Source organism: Orycteropus afer, unplaced genomic scaffold (genome assembly GCF_000298275.1).
Source record: "Orycteropus afer afer isolate SDZICR_OR568_19922 unplaced genomic scaffold, OryAfe1.0 scaffold00207, whole genome shotgun sequence".
NCBI classification, from domain to species: domain Eukaryota; kingdom Metazoa; phylum Chordata; class Mammalia; order Tubulidentata; family Orycteropodidae; genus Orycteropus; species Orycteropus afer.
The window spans coordinates 5256603-5262602 of NW_006921794.1; positions in this window are offsets into that span (position 1 = coordinate 5256603).

Genomic DNA, 6000 nt, shown 5'->3' on the forward strand with positions numbered 1-6000 from the left:
TGGTTTCCTGAGCCATTCTTCTAGTAGAATGAAGTTTTTTCTTGATTAAAAAAAAAAAAAAAAAAAAAAAACTCAAAGCCAAGCTCACTGCCTTTGAGTCAATTCCAACTCATAGCAACTTCCTTTTGGGTTTCTGAGGTGGTAAATCTTTATGGAAGTAGATTGCCCAGTCTTCCTTCCATGGAGTGGCTGATGGGTTCAAACCGCCAATGTTCTGGTTAGCAGTCAAATGCCTTAGGCACTACACCACCAGAACCCCTTTCTTGATAAATAGACTCGTCAATCCTCCCATGAATATAAGCTTGTAACAGATCTAACATGACATAGATTAAATATAAGATTAATTAGCTATGCCTGGTTATTAGTTGCTAACCTAGCACCATCCCTGTTTCCTCTTCTGTGCTCTGCTATGTATTTCAAAGGTTGAAAGCCTGTGAACTACATGTTTTCAGAATTTCTTCCTAATAGGGCTTTAGGTTAGGTTTTGCAAGTAAGAGGCCCTAGTGCACAATTTTAAAAAGTACAAGAGAGGCATAAAACATACTATTGCTCCTCAAGTAGTAGTGACTCTGGGTATTTCTTTTGAATGACTTATCTTCCTGTTGCAAATATCTGTTAACATTGCTAGCAGTTTCTGTCATTTCCTCTAGCAACCAGCCTGAGAACTTGCAGCAGCTTTCCCAGACCTTCACTTTTTCACCCTTTTCTTCACTCACTTTCCTGTCTTACATATCTTCCTGATTGGAAAGCTTAAATACTTTCAGGTTTCTTGGCAGACCTCTGATTCCTACACTGACATTAACCTAGGATTAATTCACTAAGACCTTTTCAAGACACAACTTGTCTGGCTTTTCACATTAAAATGAGAAGGTGGGTTGCATGATCTTTCTTTTGCAGAGTTTGGATTCTAGCATGAATGGACTCTAGACACGTGTTTCCTTGGTGTGGTAGTTATGTTTGTGTGTCACCTTGGCTGGGCCTGGTTGAGTGGTTGGGCAGCTGGTGGTAGTTATTGCCCATGATGAGACCGGCAATCAATTCCATGGTGGGATCTATCATAAGCAGCTGAGTAGCTGCCTTTGGGATGTGGTCTGCTTCCTATATATAAGGAGAAGCTTTGAGAATGGTCTCTAGCCTATGGAACGCTTGGATCCTGCACATAGCCGTGTTGTTGCTCAGCAGCCTGCTATGCTCTGCCATCCTTGGGACTTACAATGGACTTGAGTTAATGGCCTGCCGTGTGGTTTGGTAATGTCAGGACGGTGCCTTTTTATTTGTCAACCTTGGGGCTTCTCAGCCTCAGCAGCCAGCAGCTGTCTGAGTGAAGAAATGCCTCTAGCTCCAGTGGGCTGGCAGCAGGAGGCAAAGCTGGACCCCAAGGTTGAGGGGCTTTCACCCAGCCCCTAGAGCCTGGCACTTTGAACTTAAAGCCTCCAAATTGTAAGAATAAACTCCTGATTGTTAAGGCCATCCCATTTGTGGTATGTTTCTTGTCAGAGTGGCACTAGGTAACCGGAACAGAATTTGGTACCGGGAGAGTGGGGTGCTGCTCTGACAGATACCTAAAATGTGGAAACAGGAGTGGAGTGCGTCCTTGACCTGAGACCCTGGTAGAGAGACCCCAGCATAGGACAGGACAGAGGGCAAGAGACTAGCATGAGAGACGGCAGGAGCAGAGCCGAGAGAACTGGCATGAGACAGCAACAGCCTTACCAGCCCACAGAGGAGAAAGCCAGGTGCCATTGGGTAGATGGCTTCCTGATGGAGTGGGTTGCCTTGGGGCTTTAATTGGTAGAAAAAAACATCATAAAATGGAGGAGCAGGTTGGCTGGCCCATGGAGCAAGAAAGCCAAGTGTCTTTTGGGCAGAAAGGTTTCTGGTGGAGTGGGTTGCCATTGGGCATTAATTGGCAGAAGTGGAGAGACCAAGGAAATGGAAGAAGAGCTGCCTCAGCCTTAAGGGTAGGACCATGGCCTTTTGGGGTGGAATGATCGCAGCTCCCTAGGTTTCAAAGAGCCAGGCCTTCACCAACTTGGTTCTGGAGTGTGGGGCTGCCCGTTTGTGTGAGCCAGTGGGATGGAGCCATAGCCGCTGCCCAAGAGTGAGGGGGCGGGGCTGCCATGCCCAAGAAGGAGAGGAACGGGACCCACCAGGCCAAGGGGGTGAGGTTGCTACTCAAGAACTAGGGGACTGGAGCCACCCAGTGAGGAGACCTTTACAGATACCACCTATTGAAGATCTGTACATGTGCCAAGTTGACAAGAGGTGGAATTGTGGTGGTTATGTTTGTGTATCAACTTGGCTGGACCTGGTTGAGTGGTTGGGTAGCTGGTGATAGTTATTTCCCATGATGAGATTGGCAATCAACTCCATGGTGGGATCTACCACAAGCAGCTGAGCAGCTGCCTTTGGGATGTACTCTGCTTCCTGTATATAAGGAGAAGCTTTGAGAATGTTCTCTAGCCTATGGCACGCTTGGACCCTGCATGCATCCTGCTATGCTCTGCAAGCCTTGAGACTTACACTGGACTCGAGTTAATGGCCTGTCGTGTGGTTTGGTAACGTTGGGACTGTGCCTTTTTATTTGTCAACCTTGGGGCTTCTCAGCCTCAGCAGACAGCAGCTGACTGCGTGAAGGGATGCCTCTACTCCAGTGGGCTGGGAGCAGGAGGCAGAGCTGGACCCCAAGGTTGAGGGGCTTTCACCCAGCCCATAGAGCCTGGCACTTTGAACTTGGACTTAAAGCCTCCAAATTGTAAGAATAAATTCATGTTTGTTAAGGCCATCCCATTTGTGGTACATTCTTGTCAGAGTGGCACTAGGTAACCCGAATACTTGGGAATAAGAGATGAGAGGGAGGTCTTATCCAGAGTCTGTTATCCATCCGGAGATGATGATCAATGAGTTTTATTTGATCCATTTGGTCTCACACAATATTTAGAATATTTAAATAGAAATGTTTAAAAAATATTTCTTAATCAAATATTATATAAAGTAATCCTGATCAAAAAGGGAAAAATTGCAGAACAGAAATTCAAAATCTCATGCTACCCAGATGTTCAGGAGCTACTAAGACAGGGTGAATCCCCAAAACTATTGCACTCAAATCTTTAAACTTTAAGCCAAAAACACACCCTGAAGTTTCTTTAAACAAAACAATAGTTAAGATTAATTAGTAAAGAATGTCAGCCTCGACCATTGTGCTCTTTTAAAGAACTGTGTATATAGATTCAAATTGTAGACAGCAACTATAAAGGTTAGAAGCACTTGATTGTTAACCAGAAGGCTGACAGTTCAAACCCACCAGCCACTCCTCAGTAGGAAGGTTGGGCAATCTACTTCCATAGTGACACCGCCTCGGAAACCCAAGAAGGGGTCGCCATGAGTCGGGTCTGACTCAATGGCACATAACAACAACAACAACAAGATAGCTGAAGACAGTGAGTTTGTGTTAATGGTAGAGGAACAGTTCAGTAAAGGAGGGTGGGAATGGTTGCACAATTAGAAGATGTAATCTATGTCACTGAATTGTCCATATAGAAACTGTTGTCTTGGTGTTTGTTTAGCTGTGTATATTTTGAACAATAACAAAAAATTATTAAAAATTAAAAAATAATTGACATAAAAGTCTGGAGTTCTGGAGTCTATTAAAGAGTTAGAATATCTGCCAACACTAGACCTGTATTTCTCCATGCCAGTATTTGGAGCAAAAGCATTTTCTCCAAATCTCTAAGTCCTTATCCACTCTATTATCTTTCAAGACTGTGCATTTGTTTTCTCAGAGTAGAAAATTGCTGTTTTGATATTTATATCAAGAGTAGCACAACTCAAGATGGAGTGAAAGGACAATGTGTTCCAGAAGAAATGAAAGTTCACACTGATTTTGTGATGTAGACTACTTCCACAGATTCATGTGCTGTATACCCACTCACGTCACTCATTGATTTCATTTGCCTGTGTCCTGTAAGTGTTTAGGTTGATGACTCTTGGTCTAGCTGCTAGCACTGGTTATTCACCTTATGAAGCTCACAAAGTCTTTTAAGAATATCATGAAAAGCATTTGTTCCTTTCCCAGGGAAAAGAAAAATGCAGGAACATAAACATATAATATTCTGATCACAGGTTTCTTTGAAGTCTTGCTTGTAACTAAGTTGAATAAGATCCTTTGGTGTGGAATAGTGTTTCTTGATAAAATGCAACTCCAGAGTCAGGAGGTCTGGGGAGGTGCCTGTGTGTAAGCATTTCTAACAAGCCATTAGGTGATATCAATGCTGTTGCCTGGGTTTCTATGGGTTCTTAAATTTTGTTTGGATATTAGAATCTCCCAGAGATATCTTTAAATTGAAAAACTAATACTCAGGAAATAGTGTTTTTAAAAGCTTCTGCCTACTGGGGTTGGGAGCTACCATTCTACATCAAAGATCATTTACTAAAATAAATAGACAGGAAGAGAGGACCTTGGCAGAAGGTGGATGTTGAAATGGAGAGAGTGGTACCAAGCAGCAAGGCAGGACAATGTCAATGATTAACAGTTTTGTTTTTTCAGGGGCCCAGTTTCTCTTTTTCTGTGATAGAAAGAACATTAATAACCCAATTCCCCAAAGAAATTTTCTAATGGTCTACTGTTATTGGAATCATTCATGTTGCTTAGCAGAACTTACAGTCGTGGGCTTACCAATTAGTTGGTTCTACAAACAGACCATGAATTAGGAAAGGGAAAGTGTGATAGAAATGAATTTTCTAGTCATCATTTATCACTTCCAAAGCAGTGTTTTCCTCACATAGAGAGCAATAGTCGTACAGTGGTAGAATTTTCATGTCCTACTGGGAGACGAGGGGCTGTGGTGGTAGTACTTAAGGCATTTGACTGTTAACCAGAAGGTTAGTGGTTCAAACCCAGCAGCCATTCCATGGAAGAAAGATGGGGTAATGTACTTCCGTGAAGATTTACCACCTCCCAATGGGGGTCTCTATATGTCGGAATCAACCCATCAACTTGATGGCAGTGTTTTGTTTTTTTTTAATGTGGGTGTTATCATTTCCATTCCTTGCCAATGCACCTCATGCCCAGCCACCACCTGTTTGCCAGTAGAGGTTTGTATGGTGCTGTGACATTGAATAGGTTCCAGTGGATCTTCCAGACTAAGAGTAGGAAGAAAGGCCTGGTGATCTACTTCTGAAAATTAGCCAATGAAAACCCTATGGACCACAATGTTCTGCAAATGATCATTGGGATGGCTCAGGACTGGACAGTGTTTAATTCCATAGTGCTTGGTTTTGCCATCATTTGGGAGCCAACTTGTGCCAGTTAACACCAACATCATTTTCCTCTCATGATATAGTCTTGTCCAAAGTTACTAAAAAGCAACAAAAGTTGCCACAGTGGACTTTATGTCAAATGAAAACTAGTGTGAAATAGTGTCCATTGCTGGTGTTAGGGTGGATGCCTTCTTTCACAGGAAGTCCATAACAATTTAGGAAAAGCCATGACTATGTAACACAAAAGACATGTGTCCATGACACTGCTTGATCTAGGCTTCAAAGACAGAATTGAAAGCTGAACTTCAATGGGTGTCAGATCAATGGGAAGAAGTTCTCACAAGTGTTATCACAGTCTGGGTCATTAATGTTCCTCTCCCTACACCTTCCATCACAACCTCTGTATGCATGCCTTTAATTAGTGCAGCTAGAACAGAGGGGACTTCTGATGCCAAATGTAGGGAAGGTTTCCAAAGAGGCATTTCCATTTTAAAGAGATTTTAAAGCATTACCTGAATCAGCTCTCCCTTTAAAAATTCTATTCCTGCAGGGAATAAATATAATTATATGCATTTAGATATGTATAGCTTTTGTTTTTTTAAAAAATCTTAATTGACACTGTCTAATCACAAGGATTAGCAAAGGCACTGAAACAAGGCGGGCTTGTGCTTACTCACTGATCTGCACTGAACACGTTCCCTTGTTACCCTACCGAGAGGGACCAGGTCTTCGGGAGCAAGG